The 15,355-nt window shown below is 41.8% G+C and overlaps 1 protein-coding gene and 1 non-coding gene across 5 annotated transcripts in view; both read left to right on the top strand.

Moving 5' to 3' along the window:
• The window catches only part of PH4alphaEFB (prolyl 4-hydroxylase subunit alpha-1), a 361,076-nt gene that overhangs the window by 124,423 nt on the left and 221,298 nt on the right, over positions 1 to 15,355 (top strand). The gene's annotated exons all lie outside the window — the stretch shown is intronic.
• Positions 9,410 to 9,528, top strand: LOC136859445 (5S ribosomal RNA). Its single transcript, XR_010859007.1, has one exon. It is a non-coding gene; the product is annotated as a 5S ribosomal RNA (ribosomal RNA).

Here is a 15,355-nt window from a genome sequence, read left to right on the forward strand (position 1 = left end):
ATAGCAGCAGAGAGCGGTTCACTGTGGGTCTCCAGTACTTGTGATTAGTACCACTATATGCGGAACATCACTGGCTTACTTTGTCTGTGATTTGTACCATTATGTGAGAAACGCCACGGGTGTGGGCGTTGCCTGTGATTGTTACCACTATATGCGCGACACCGTTGCTGTGCGTTGCCTGTGATTTGTACCCACTATGTGAAGAACTCCTCAGGATAGTACGGGTCCCTGTGATTAGTACACCTATGTGAGGTACACCATAGGTTTGCGTTGCGTACGAATGGTGCCATTATGTGAAAAACATCATAGGTCTGTGTTACCTGTGCGACTTGTGAGTAGTACGATAATGTTTGGAACACCGTGAGTTTACGCTACTTTTGATTAGTACCGCAACTTGAGAAATATCATGGTTCCACTGTACTAGCGATAAGTACCATTATGAGGGACCGTTGAACTGGATATTGAACCCCTTTAGACAACAAGCATCATCGATTCAGGATTGTGCTTTGGAAGCAGTCACTCCCTTGGTCAGTAATATAGTTTCTGGGAAGGTGAGGCTTTGCGGATCGGATCCACTGATTGTTTTAAATTCATGTTTATCAATTTATTATTAATCACCACGTTTTGAATTCTGCCAATGGATGAATTTTGTATTTTAAATTGGCATTGAATTTCGTACCATTAGGGGCCGATGACCTAGATGTTAGGCCCCTTTAAACAACACGCATCATCATCATCAAGAAAGTAGCGAGAATGGTTCCTGGTACGAACAGATAGGAACAATGGCAGGAGGGTACTCGGAATGAGGATAATTCGATGGATGAAGCTGTACGCATAAACCGGCTTCGGTGGTCGGTTCATATGAGGTGAATGGAGGAATATATTGTAGGTTACCTAGGAGAAAGATGGACTCGTCTATGGAGGCTAAAAGTAGTAGACGGAGACCAAGGCGACGATTGTTAGACTCAGTTTTTAATTATTTAATGATAAGAGGTGAAGAACTAAACGAGGCTACAGGACTATTGGATTGTGGGGGCGCATAGTTAATTCACAGAGGCTTGCAGACTGAACGCTGAAATGTGTAACAATCTATAATTATGTATGTATATAGGGCGCTGCAAGTACAAATCGTGATAAGTTTTAAGAAAAATGTTCAACGATAAATGCACATTGATATTACCAATGAAGTGAACCGTGTTACATAGGTCTAATCATATTAAAAAACGGGTCAACCAACTCCTTCGTGTTCTTCAAATTAAAGGTGTTTTTGGATGTGAAGACATGACTGAGGTGCAGATACGATGGAGGTCAGAATTCTATTCTGCACTACCACCATTTTTTAACAGTTACAAGTCGAAGGGCGGAGGAACTAGGTGTGACGTGAAGAAGGGACGGTGGTCAGTCAAATCAATCAGCACTGATCTGTATTTAGGGCTGTCTCCAGGTGGCAGATTCCTTATCAGCTGCTAGCCTAGTCCTCACATGATTTTAAAGAACTTTGAAATTTATGGAACACCTCAGTTGTTAAATTATTCCAATCCTAATTCCTCTTCCTATAAACATATTTACCTTTTGTTTACAATTTATTTTACGTCGCACCAATACAGATAGGTCTTATGGCGACGATGGGATAGGCAAGGCCTAGGAGTGGGAAGGAAGCGGCCGTGGCCTTAATCAAGGTACAGCCCCAACATTTGCATGGTATGAAAATGGAAAACCACGGAAAACCATCTTTAGGGCTGCTGACAGTGGGGTTCTAACCCACTATCTCCGGATGCAAGCTCACAGCTGCGCGCCCCTAACCGCACTGCCAACTCGCCCGGTGCAAATAATGTTAACCCGATAACTTTACGCTTACGGATCTCTACCATTTTAACTATATTATGAACTTAAACGCTGTTAAGTAACTTGGATCTCTCACCGAGTAGATTCACATAACGTGCCACATAAACTGGTCTCGCGGCAGCCAACGGAAACTACTGCTAAAATGTTTAAGTCTGGCAAAAAGGTTTTACGCAAGATAGAACAACAAATAAAATCTCAAAATAAAGAGAACAATATAAATAATATAATAATCGCATTTTTTAAATCACAGTTCTACATACACCGAACACTGCCTCTCAGATAGACCTACTACAAAAAATCTCACAGTACCAGTACTAGAATGTGTTGCGTCGGATCGTTCGTAATGTAACATTGTTCCGAGAAGTGCTTTTATCGAACGATGACTCTTGAAGTTGACATGAATTCGCTTTATTTTTCAGCAAATTCATATGCGAAATACTGCAAAAGTAACCTTCCTGCTAAATTAGCTGAGTTCGCTTTACATTATGTACACACTTCATTTATTTCTTATAGATTTATTTTACATTTGTATTATTTAAAGTGTTAGGACACATACCTTGTTATTAAGCACATGGTTTCAATGTACCGTATACCGCGTTACAGGTTTATTTTAATTAATCCTGACATTGAAATGAAATGGCGTATGGCTTTTAGTGCCGGGAGTGTCCAAGGACAAGTTCGGCTCGCCAGATGCAGGTCTTTCGATTTGACTCCCGTAGGAGACCTGCGCGTCGTGATGAGGATGAAATGATGATGAAGACGACACATACACCCAGTCCCCGAGGCAGCGTAATGAACCAATTATGGTTAAATTTCCCGACCCTGCCGGGAATCGAACCCGGAACCCCCTGTGACCAAAGGCCAGCACGCTAACCATTTAGCCATGGAGCCGGACAATCCTGACATTTATTGACCTGGACAGCTATGACCTCCAGTTAATCCAGACAGTTGACGTTTTACTGTATGCTGTATTTGTATCAGGTCTTAATCGCCTTCTGCTAATCCATGGCATCACTTCAATGGAGCTTCCTTCCCTGATTCACTAAAACAGTAAGTATAATTACACCCTTAATATCTGAAAGTTTCCGTCAACAATTTCAGGGGGCTTGGTGGTAACAGTTAATTTAGACTTTCATGACACTTTTCTTCTTCTTTCTGACCTTTTCCCAATTTATTGGCATCAGCACTTTATGCAGATTTGACCCAGTTTTAAAACCGGATGCCCTGCCTGACGCCAACACTATGTGGAGAGGTGTATTCACTATTGCGTCTTTCTGTGACGATTGGTAGTGTGATTTGTTGTGTGTAGAGTGTGTAGATGAAAGGGAGTATATTAAGACGAACACAAACACCCAGTCTCCGAGGCAGAGGAATTATTTAAACATACGCAGTTAAAACCTCCGACCCGACCGAGTATCGAACACAGGGCCGTCGTTTCTATTTTATGCATACCTTCACATATCGCTACATTCCGACTTTTTATTTATGAGATTATTTCTAAATGTCGTATAGCTATTGCGAACTTAGTGCAGCCTTTGTAGACGATGGTGGGCAGCATATGCAGTGTATGGCAAACTGCGTGTGAATGTGGTGGAGGATAGTGTTGTGTATGGTGTATGAGTTGCAGGAATGTGGAGGACAGCGCAAACACTCAGACCCCGTACCAAAGAAATGAAGCGTTTAACGTTAACATTCTCGACCCGGCCAGAAATCGAAACCTGAGCCCTGGGGACCAAAGGCCAAGACGCTGACCACTCAGCCTCTGAGCCGGACATTTATTAGGGAAAAAATGACGTAAGCTTGAATTAATTATCTTTATTTTCTTTCTTTAACTCCCTTTTTCCTGCACACTCTCTGTGCAGTTACATTTTTGCTTCGGTTTGATTTTTGATTTAAAGAATGATGAAGGAAGAAGTGACATAGTTTTGCATTAAGTTTAATCACATTGACTCGCATATAAACACAAAATTTCGTGATTATGTCAATCATGTGTGATCAGAAATGTAATGCTATAATTTTTCAACGGCTCATGAAATAGGGCCTGACGGAGTGGCTCAGACGGTTGAAACGCAGGCCTTCTGACCCCAACTTGGCAGGTTCGATCCTGGTTCGGTCCGGAGGTATTGGAAGGTGCTCAAATACGTCAGCCTCGTGTCGGTAGATTTACTGGCACGTAAAAGAACTCCTGCGGAACTTAATTCCGGCACCTCAGCATCTCCGAAAACCGTAAAAGTAGTTAGTGGGACGTAATAATAATAATAATAATAATAATAATAATAATAATAATAATAATGCAGTAATTTTTCAACGACTCATGAATAGGGCCTGACTGAGTGGCTCAGACGGTTGAGACGCTGGCCTTCTGACCCCAACTTGGCAGGTTCGATCAGTCCGGAGGTATTTGAAGGTGCTCAAATACGTCAGCCTCGTGTCAGTAGATTCACTGCCAGGTAAAAGAACTCTTACGAAACTTAATTCCGGCACCTCGGCATCTCCGAAAACCGTAAAAGTAGTTACTGGGACGTTATTGAAATCAGATCTAATTAATTTAAAACATCTGGTAACATTTCGTCGTTCGCAGCGTAGGCCCTACTGGTTGAGTTTCTTCAGTTCACGGTTATATACCTCACGTGTGAATTTTCTAGAGACATCAGAGGATAGTGTTGTGTGTGGTTTATGGGTTGCAGGAATGTGGGAGTCAGCACAAACACCCAGACTCCATCTCATTATTCATAAATGTCAGTATGTTTTGGAGTTAATTATCTCTTCTGAATACCCTTTAAAATGAATAATTAATTATCATCGACTTTGTTTTGTAATCGTAGTTTCTCTCTACATTCTTAATTATGAATATGGAAGGATTCAAAGAATTTCAGTTCAGTGAATTTCACTCTTTCAAGACTATACATACACTTGCTTTGTTAGAGCAGATACTAACATTTCACTAACCTTGTACGCCTCTTCAGCGACGCCTACGGCCATCTATGACAGCTGATGGTAGAGCTGTTGAGAATCCATCCAGCCTTCGGGCTGAGTGTTCAACATACGGTGGACATATATCTTCCCCATTTCATTACGATTGATAAGACAATTCATAAACGAAGACAATTCTTCAGATATCCCTTACAATAGGTTGTTTCCAAAACATTTCCCTGTATTAGTATTGATCTCTGTGGATCAAATGTGTTTTTTTTTTTCCGAAGGAGTATTCTGTTATTTCCAGTTTGAAACACGGATGCACAATGATAAAAAGAGTCGGTATTCATGAGTCATGCATTTAGTTACTGCAACACGGTGACATATTGCTGAACTATCATTTTATCTGCAATATTTACGTAACAACATAATGTTAATATTGTCCTTGTCATCTAACAGGTGTTTTCTTCACGATTTCCTTTGTCTGTTATTACGAGGCTCTCCGTCTATAGTAAAAGTATGTTCTACTCACCTAGAAGCCATGTCCTCTGTTTCTTAACTCCTCGCGTCTGAATAAAGACAGCATGTGTTGATTAGTTTTGAAGGTTTTCAGACCTCTGCGGGAGATGAGTTGAATCCTATTTTGCCACAAAACTCAGTGTTAATAATTTAATGGGCGTTTGACTTCTGAAGTATATAGATAATAAGTAATAACAACCAAAATCTACAGATGATCTACGCTAAAAATTGTTTGTGCCAGTTTTATTTTTCTCTTTGTTTAACATCATATCCCTATGGGTATTCGGCGACAATGGGTGGGAAAATAGTGGTCGTCCCCTTAAATAAGATACGGGCCCGGAGTTTACCTGATGTGAAAAGAAGATACCACTGGAAGCCATATTTTGAGCTGCTGACCCATCATCTTCCGGATGCAAACTTACAGCTACACGATAGATGATAAGGATGGCCAACGTTTTCATCTTCTTTCCCGCTCCACATTTCGTTCAATAGAGGTCGATAATTTAGTTGTTCTGCTCCTTAAACCAATAATCGTTTTTCTACAGACTTTTCGGGAACTGATATAGATTTCATTGAACGTTTCCTCTTAAAATATTTATGGGGAAAATTAATTTTCACATTTCAGAGCCTTTTCTTCTATTGTACAATACTAAAAAAAAAAAATGTTCTGCACACCCACGAAGAATTGAATTAGAGGTACCTGGCTAGTGGCATGTAGCTCCCGTTTTTTGCCTTGATGACGACGGCGATGGGCGTGGCATGGACTCCACAAGACACCGGAAGCGTTCCATACTAATCCATGATCGATGGACAGCCTCCCGTAATTCACAAAGATTGGTTGGAGCAATGTCCAGAGTATGCATATCCGTCTCGGCAGCATTCCAAATGTGTTCAGTGAGATTGCTTCTGCCAAAAATATGTGGATAATCTATTAGAAAAGCTAATCCAACTATAAGCACGAAAGTTAGAAAATACACTGCGATAAATCAGATTGGTGAATATATAAAGAGGTTTCTAAGTGTTGGCTTTACTTAACGCGATTTCCCATCACGAAAACAGCTGAATTATCGTCCTGGGGTTCGATAACTGATAAGACGCTGGATGGATTACATCCTGAAGTGTGATTGTCGTCACATGATAATAACACCGAATTTTAATGTTAGTTGTTGCACGAATTTCACTTTGTAATGATTATTACACGCAAGCATCCTTAGTTCTGAGAGTCATTGTGTAATACAATGTTAATTCCCATAGGGAATCTGTAATATTTGTTCCGAATGAGTCAATTTATAATACCAATATAAATGGTCCGTTATTGGACATCATAAATTTTCCAGCTAACTCATTCCTGGTTACCAGCGTTTCGCCTTCGTGTGCTAGGCTGGGCTCATCAGTTGGTACCTAGCACACCTTCCAAGACGCAGCAAAGTTGGGAAGTATTTGAATAAAAGTGATCGAATTACTTGTCACGAATACTATTTTAGTAATTTTGACTTGTAATCCTTACTTCTTACAAAGTGTAATTTTTACTCGTAACGTACTTCTTGAAATAAAATTATAATTGTTATACTTTAGTAAACTGATAAAGCAGAAACGGGAAAAATGAAGTGGTGAAGCTTTTTGAGAACAACAGAACCAGTAGCTTCACCAGTGCTGGATGAGGAACTTCTTACCTCTCCAGTAAGGCATCAAACTTGCCCCAAAATATTCAACATTCCGTAAAGTGCCCTTGTAGGGTGTTTTTTGAGCAACTGCAAATATATACTTTTTCCCAACACTTCGAGGCTTAGCGATGGGAATATTAAGAACCAACTACAGTATTTTCTAAAGTAAATGGCAACATTATTTAATATACTGAACATCACTAAATAATAAATTAATGGGGGAAATCGTTTTTTAATTTTTAGGTACCAGACCAAACAGCCAGCTAGAAATAAATTAGAATACAAAATAAAGACAGTAAATGTACATTGAGAATACATAGACGCATATTAATCTTCCATAATTATGTACTGGGATTACGTTCTGAGTCTTTACAGAATGCACACACACATACTCAGTGAAAAAAGAAGAAACACTGCAACTGTAGTATGTTTAGTTATTCTTTTCCGATGTATCACGTCAAACTTTATAGTCTTAAATCAGTGTCTTTTAAGAATATGGTGACTGCATTATACATCTCTGGTTGTTGGGATGATAAAATGCGCTGTATGTTGAGTGGTAGTCGGAAGCTCAATTAAAGTAAAGTTGTTATGAATTTTTTCCGCTGTACATTATAAAGATGGCACGAGAAGGTGTGGTTGAGGTCAGCAATTGCTTGGCGGTCACAGGAACAATAAGGCGAGTTTAGGACTCCTACCCGGGAGAGATAATTTGCAAAACTACCGTGATTGAACCTCATACGAATAAGAGAAGTGACATATCGGCGACAAGCATTCCTTTTGGAGAACCAGGGTGAGTGAGGGGGGTATGGTTGGGCTGCAGCATATTGTTTTCCCCGTTGCCTTTTTGTAATATACCATTTTTTCAATTTGCGTCGGGGAGCGCTGCTTGATAGGTGGTACATAGTCTCGCATATACACTGGTGAATCTAGGCGTTCGCCCAAATGCGTTGCCGGTCAACATATTCGTTGTGTAGGATACCGTTATGGGTAGGTATACAAAGAAAGTGCACATCATTATTGAGACGTGTAAGTTGTCGAAATCTATGAATGATCTGTATTTGATGAACATTCTGGAAGTTCCATCTAGTGATGATAGCAATTAAACGTCTCTACGACAAAGATGAAACAGTAAATGTCGGCAGCCCTGTAGATGGTTTTCCGTGGTTTCCCATTTTCATACCAGGAAAATGCTGGGACTGTATCTAGTTAAGGCCACGATCGCTTTCTTCCCACTCCTAGCCCTTTCCAATTCCATCGTCGCCATGAGACCTATCTGTGTCGGTGCGACGTAACGCCAAAAAAGAAAAACAGTAATTGAAGTAATACCTTTTCCTTTGCAAACTTTGGTATAATTCCAGCCTTCGTGCGTAAAAATCAAGATTTCATTAAGAATGGAGTTCGGTGAAATAATTGGTACCTTCCTGATTACTTGTTGAAAATAATTTATAATTGAGTACTCATGTAACTGTAATCCAGCCCAGTTATTTGTTTATTCTATTTTTTCCATCACTGAACCTAATAAAATAGGACTGAGACACAAGTCCATCTGTAGCCCGGATGGTTAATTGTTAGCATTTCACCACTGTAGTCCGGGGTTCTAATCTAAATATGAAGCACCGCCTGTTGAGAATGGATTTTCTTTTGTTGTCTCCATTTTCTTGTCACATTATAGTGATGCCCTGTAATCATAATTTCCTCAACACCACTGAATTATATGACAGGCATTTGGCTAGAAGTTGACTGGAGTACATAATTCATATCATTAGTAATTGTACAGGCTCCACAGTGAGAACACACGAAACTGGCGACATCAGTGCCCTAAACTCGTATTGTGAAGCACCAACAGCAGTATTCTGACATTTTGTCAGTTTGATATACATTCTTTTCTACACCAGTACTCCTGTGTATCATCCGTTGAACTTCATGCACTACTAATTTAGAACTGTCTGTTAAGCTGATGATTGAACTGAAGATATATAATAATATACTATTATTTCCAGCAGTTCAAGGAATGTGAGTTTTGTTTATAAAAGTAGAAAAGATCACAACATGAAAATAAAGTTGGAATTCAAGACGACAAATAGGGTCAAATATTCATTTATAGGAAGATGAATTATGGATTGGAGTAGCCTAATTTACCAAGGGAAATATTTGATCATTGTCCAACTTCTTTGAAATTATTAAGACTAGGTAAGCAACTGTTAGGGAATATGCCACCAGGGGAATATAGAAATGAAGACTAGTGGTAATTTATTTATTTATTTATTTATTTATTTATTTATTTATTTATTTATTTATTTATTTATTTATTTATTTATTTATTTATTTATTTATTTATTTATTTATTTGCCATGACTGAATTTATCGGAAACCGAACTACATAGTCAAGGCTCTTAAAGGAACGGGATTGTTGATCAAAAAGCACACGGCAGAATTGCTGGTAACTCGAGATGTGTAATAATAAAGCCAACGGCCGTACCATGTTGAATACACCGGTTCTCGTCCGATCACCGCAGTTAAGCAACATTTGGCGTGGTCAGTACTTGGATGGGTGACCGCTTGGGAACACCACGTGCCGTTGGCTCAATTCCCTGTCCGGCTGCATGGCTAAATGGTTAGCGTGCTGGCGTATAGTCGCAGGGGTCCCGGGTTCGTTTCCCGGCAGGGTCGGGAATTTTAACCATCATCGGTTAATTTCGCTGGCACGGGGACTGGGTGTATGTGTCGTCTTCATCTCTTCATCATTATTTCATTCTCATCACGACGCGCAGGTCACCTACGGGAGTCAAATCAAAAGACCTGCACCTGGCGAGCCGAACATGTCCTCGGACACTCCCGGCACTAAAAGCCGTACGCCATTTCATTTGTATGTGATGATTTAAGTTGTCGGTGATTGTGGGTCTAATATTGTGTAGTGAGTTGCCATTGTACTATATTTTCTCATGAAGTTAATAGATACCAATATACCAAAATCTAGCAATTTGGCTTTTATGTCGATTACCACAGCCTACAATCTAATATCTTGGAGCCTGAAAATAGATACAGTGAATATGATATCAAAATTAGCATTTCCAAGACTGAAGTGATGTCAGTAGGGAAGAATTCTGAGGACTAGATGTCAGGACGAGAGTGCGGATGTGGAACAGGTAGATCATTTCAAGTGTTTCGGATCTGTATTCTCCCTAGATGATAGTATACTAAGTGAAATTGAATCAGATACAGAAAAAGCTGTTGCAGTGAGCTCGCAGTTGCGACTAATTGTATTCTGTAAGAAAGAAGTCATCTCCCTTACGTAATTACACTGACAGAGCAAATGCAACACCAAGAAGGAGTGGTTCGAAAGGGATGAAAGTTGGGGAAAAAACAGAGACGGCACGGACGAATAATTGATGTTTATTTCAAACCGATATGCAGGTTACACAATGCGCACGGCATCGACTCAGTAGGATGTAGGACCATCGCGAGCGGCGATGCACGCAGAAACACGTCGAGGTACAGAGTCAATAAGAGTGCGGATGGTGTCCTGAGGGATGGTTCTCCATTCTCTGTCAACCATTTGCCACAGTTGGTCGTCCGTACGAGGCTGGGGCAGAGTTTGCAAACGGCGTCCAATGAGATCCCACACGTGTTCGATTGGTGAGAGATCCGGAGAGTACGCTGGCCACGGAAGCATCTGTACACCTCGTAGAGCCTGTTGGGAGATGCGAGCAGTGTGTGGGCGGGCATTATCCTGCTGAAACAGAGCATTGGGCAGCCCCTGAAGGTACGGGAGTGCCACCGGCCGCAGCACATGCTGCACGTAGCGGTGGGCATTTAACGTGCCTTGAATACGCACTAGAGGTGACGTGGAATCATACGCAATAGCGCCCCAAACCATGATGCCGCGTTGTCTAGCGGTAGGGCGCTCCACAGTTACTGCCGGATTTGACCTTTCTCCACGCCGACGCCACACTCGTCTACGGTGACTATCACTGACAGAACAGAAGCGTGACTCATCGGAGAACACGACGTTCCGCCATTCCCTCATCCAAGTCGCTCTAGCCCGGCAACATGCCAGGCGTGCACGTCTATGCTGTGGAGTCAATGGTAGTCTTCTGAGCGGACGCCGGGAGTGCAGGCCTCCTTCAACCAATCGACGGGAAATTGTTTTGGTCGATATTGGAACAGCCAGGGTGTCTTGCACATGCTGAAGAATGGCGGTTGACGTGGCGTGCGGGGCTGCCACCGCTTGGCGGCGGATGCGCCGATCCTCGCGTGCTGACGTCACTCGGGCTGCGCCTGGACCCCTCGCACGTGCTACATGTCCCTGCGCCAACCATCTTCGCCACAGGCGCTGCACCGTGGACACATCCCTATGGGTATCGGCTGCGATTTGACGAAGCGACCAACCTGCCCTTCTCAGCCCGATCACCATACCCCTCGTAAAGTCGTCTGTCTGCTGGAAATGCCTCCGTTGACGGCGGCCTGGCATTCTTAGCTATACACGTGTCCTGTGGCACACGACAACACGTTCTACAATGACTGTCGGCTGAGAAATCACGGTACGAAGTGGGCCATTCGCCAACGCCGTGTCCCATTTATCGTTCGCTACGTGCGCAGCACAGCGGCGCATTTCACATCATGAGCATACCTCAGTGACGTCAGTCTACCCTGCAATTGGCATAAAGTTCTGACCACGCCTTCTTGGTGTTGCATTTGCTCTGTCAGTCAGTGTATATTTATGCAGGTGGGAAAAATGGGAGAAGGGTAAATGGAATGCGGAGATAAAGGCTAAGTTGGGAATGAATGCGATGGATGAAGCTGTACGCTTGAACTGGCTTTGGTGTGGTGGGATCATGTTAGGCGAATGGAGAAGGATAGGTTACCTAGAAGAATAATGGACTGGTCATGGAGAGAAAGAGAAGTATAGGCAGACCGAGGCGATGACCGTTAGACTCAGTTACTAATGATTTCAAGAAAGATGTGTGGTATTAAACGTGGCCAAAGAGCTAGTTACAAATGGAGGATTGTGGAGGCGTTTAGTTAATTCGCAGAGGCTTGTAGAGCGAACGCAACAGTCTGAAATGAAGCTGAATGATGTACTACAGGTTATATTTTTATCCAGAATGGTAGATATTTGAACATGGAAAGTTCAACGTATCTTTGTTATCCTTGTCAGCATGTACAAAAGTATGAGCCTGGTGAACATTTTCTACTTTTCTCAAGTTTGACCATGTAAGGACCACGTAAAAGATAAATGCATTCATTTTCTTTACTTGATCGAGTCTGTCGGCCGCACGGTTAGGGTCGCGTCGCTTTAACCTTTGCATTTGGGGGATGGTGGGTTCGAATCTCGTCGTCGGCGGTCCTGAATATCGTTTTCCGTGGTTCCCCATTTTCACACCAGGAAAATGTATCTGTACCTAAACTAAGGCCATGATCGCTACCCTCCCAATCCTAGTCCTTTCCCTCCTTGCGCCACCGAAAACTTTCGATTAGAAAATAAACATGTAGGCCTATTTATTTTTTCTCACTTTCTTGCTTGCTTCAAATAGCTCGTTGTTCTGTCACTTTGCTTTTTACTCCTCTCTTTTGTCCAGACATTCTCTCTTGAAATTTGCATGAGTCTCCTAAAAGTAATTTTGTCCTATACTTTGTGTTCTATCATCCCCATCATCTCCTCCGTGCCTTTCTTTATCCCATAGATCCCAGATTGTTTGCTCGTGTAGACATGGCTAAAAATTAGTTTTGTGAGTCTGTTGTCCGTCCTCATTAAGTGGAGGAGCATTCTACCACCACGCCTACGAAGAAAGCAAGCTCTGCTGAGAGAAGCAAAAAAGGATCTGGGCATCGCCCTCATTGCCACCCACTATTACGACGACTTACATCTAGACTAGCTCGTGTCGCTGCGAGGAATCTCATTGGGGAATGTTTTGACTAGAATGAATGCTGAAAGGATGAGTGGTATAGGAAAACATCTGGAACACATGCCCACGCCTTAGATCCGACAAAGAAGCTGAGTCTGACCTTACGATGCTTCCTCAATAGACAGAGAACTGAGCACGACTGCTCCAAATAACTTCCGCCTCAAGTGGGGATGAATAAATTGAATATTTCATCCAGCGCCACCATCAGCGTTCTTACCTTGGTAGTTATAATGACATGTTAGATCTCACTTCCGATACTGTCAGTTGCTTACAAAAGGTGAACATTTTACCTCATAAAAGTGGTCGAAGAATCTTTTTCTGATCGCAGCTGAGATATTTTCATTGTATTCTTTCTTGTAGATGTGGGTGTGGTAGCCGAGTGACAATGTCGCCTGCTTCTGACCAAGGTAGCCGCGGTTCGAATCCCGGCAAGTGCATTTCAGAAACAATTAGAAAGTTCGAGGGAACTGTTCTGGCTACCACTGGCTAGCATTTACATCGAGATGTGACTGAGAAAATGAATGTCTATCGGAGAGCAAGTGAAAGATCGCTACTTGTCATGACTTAATAGCCCAGGATAGTACAACTTTTCAGTTTATAAACTTGTCGTAATATGCTTCAATGAAATGAAGAACCATTCTGTGGCGTAGGGACTTTCTAGCTTAATTATCGTACTGTACTGGCTGATTTCTGTATTGCTTGATAAGTGTATTATTCTACTATATGCCTTAAAAGCTGCTTATTCTGAACTGGTGACAAATATAAAGAACTCGAAAGCATTTTCCATAAAAAGAGCCGTAATCAATTCGATTTGAAACTTTAGTGATAATGATAACTGGTAACTATACCAAGTCGCTCTGCACTTAGACATTTTAAGACTTTCTTCCATTGAAGCATATTACGACAAGTTTATAAACTGAAAAGTTGTACTATCCTGGACTATTAAGTCATGACAAGTAGCGATCTTTCACTTGCTCTCCGATAGACATTCATTTTTTCAGTCACATCTCGATGTAAATGCTAGCCAGTGGTAGCCAGAACAGTACCCTCGAACTTTCTAATTGTTATGGTCCCGAAGATTGAGTGCAGGTTTAGCTACTGCGACTTCTCAAGTTGCTTAAGATGGTGGTAATATTTTTACTCTGATGTTTAAGGCTTACCACGTGACTGGTACGCCGGCACAGTGGTGTAGCTACTCCGATTGGAACTTTGAATAGGACCAGCATCCATCCTAAATTGAGCCTGGAGCCCGTGTAACCGTGAGAAGGTGGCGTTAAAAAGGCGCCTACAGAATCATTGACGAAATGTCGACACTTGTTAAAATACGATCACGGCCCAGAAGATAACCTTCCACGAGATAATGGCCGTGGAAGTGTGCATCAGTACACTAAGAAAAATTGATTGGTAATCTTTTAGTTGTATAAATAAATAAATAAATAAATAAATAAATAAATACTGTAAATATGTGTTCACAGAACGCCAGTATCGTGGTGTTGGGGTAGCGTGCCTGTCTCTTGTTCAGAGGACCTGGGCTCGATTCTCGACTAGTCCAATGTTTTTAATTTTGGACTGGGCCTGGAGCCGGCTTAACTCAGTTTCGTGAGGCCAGTTAAGGAGCTGTTTAATACGAAAGGCAACGGATCTGGTCAAGAAGCCAGAGCAGGGATGGCGAACCTATGACACGCGTGTCACCACACGCTTACACGATTTTTGTGCACACCATACCAACAATGTTTAATGTTGTTAAATAGGTCGAAAATCTACCAACATGACAAGTTTTAACATTACGCTAATGAAATTAACAAAATAAGTATGTCACAATTAATTCTATGGCCATTTTTTTTTACAAATTTTATTAGGTTAAAGCAAAAAGAAAGTGAAATGGCGTATGGCTTTTAGTGCCGGGAGAGTCCGAGGACATGTTCGGCTCGCCAGGTGCAGGTCCTTTGATTTGACTCCCGTAGGTGACCTGCGCGTCGTGATGAGGATGAAATAATGATGAAGATATGAAGACGACACATACACCCAGTCCCCGTACCAGCGAAATTAACCGATGATGGTTAAAATTCCCGACCCTGCCGGGAAACGCACCCGGGACCCCTGTGACTATACGTCAGCACGCTAACCATTTAGCCATGGACCCGGACGGTTAAAGCAAAAATATATCTTAATCATAAAATTTACCTGTTTTTTGAAATGTAATTTTCAGTGATGTTTGCAAAGTAAAATCATGAAACATTCACTCGAATGGATGTATATGTAATGCTATCTTATAACTAAACGAAGTTACGACGGGGTTTCATGATGATTTTAAATTAAAATAAAAGGTGCCACACTAGACAGTAAAACAGTAATAAACAAGACCTTAATTGACACGCTGGTCGGAAAAGGTTTGCCATCCATGAACCAGGCAGTACGGCTGACGATTTCTTCACGCTGACAACTTGGTATTCCAGTATCTGCAGGTCTTCTAGTTGGGCAGCATTCGTCTTGGCAGGCATGGGC

The sequence above is a fragment of the Anabrus simplex genome, chromosome 1 (assembly GCF_040414725.1).
Source record: "Anabrus simplex isolate iqAnaSimp1 chromosome 1, ASM4041472v1, whole genome shotgun sequence".
Taxonomy (NCBI): Eukaryota; Metazoa; Arthropoda; class Insecta; order Orthoptera; family Tettigoniidae; genus Anabrus; species Anabrus simplex.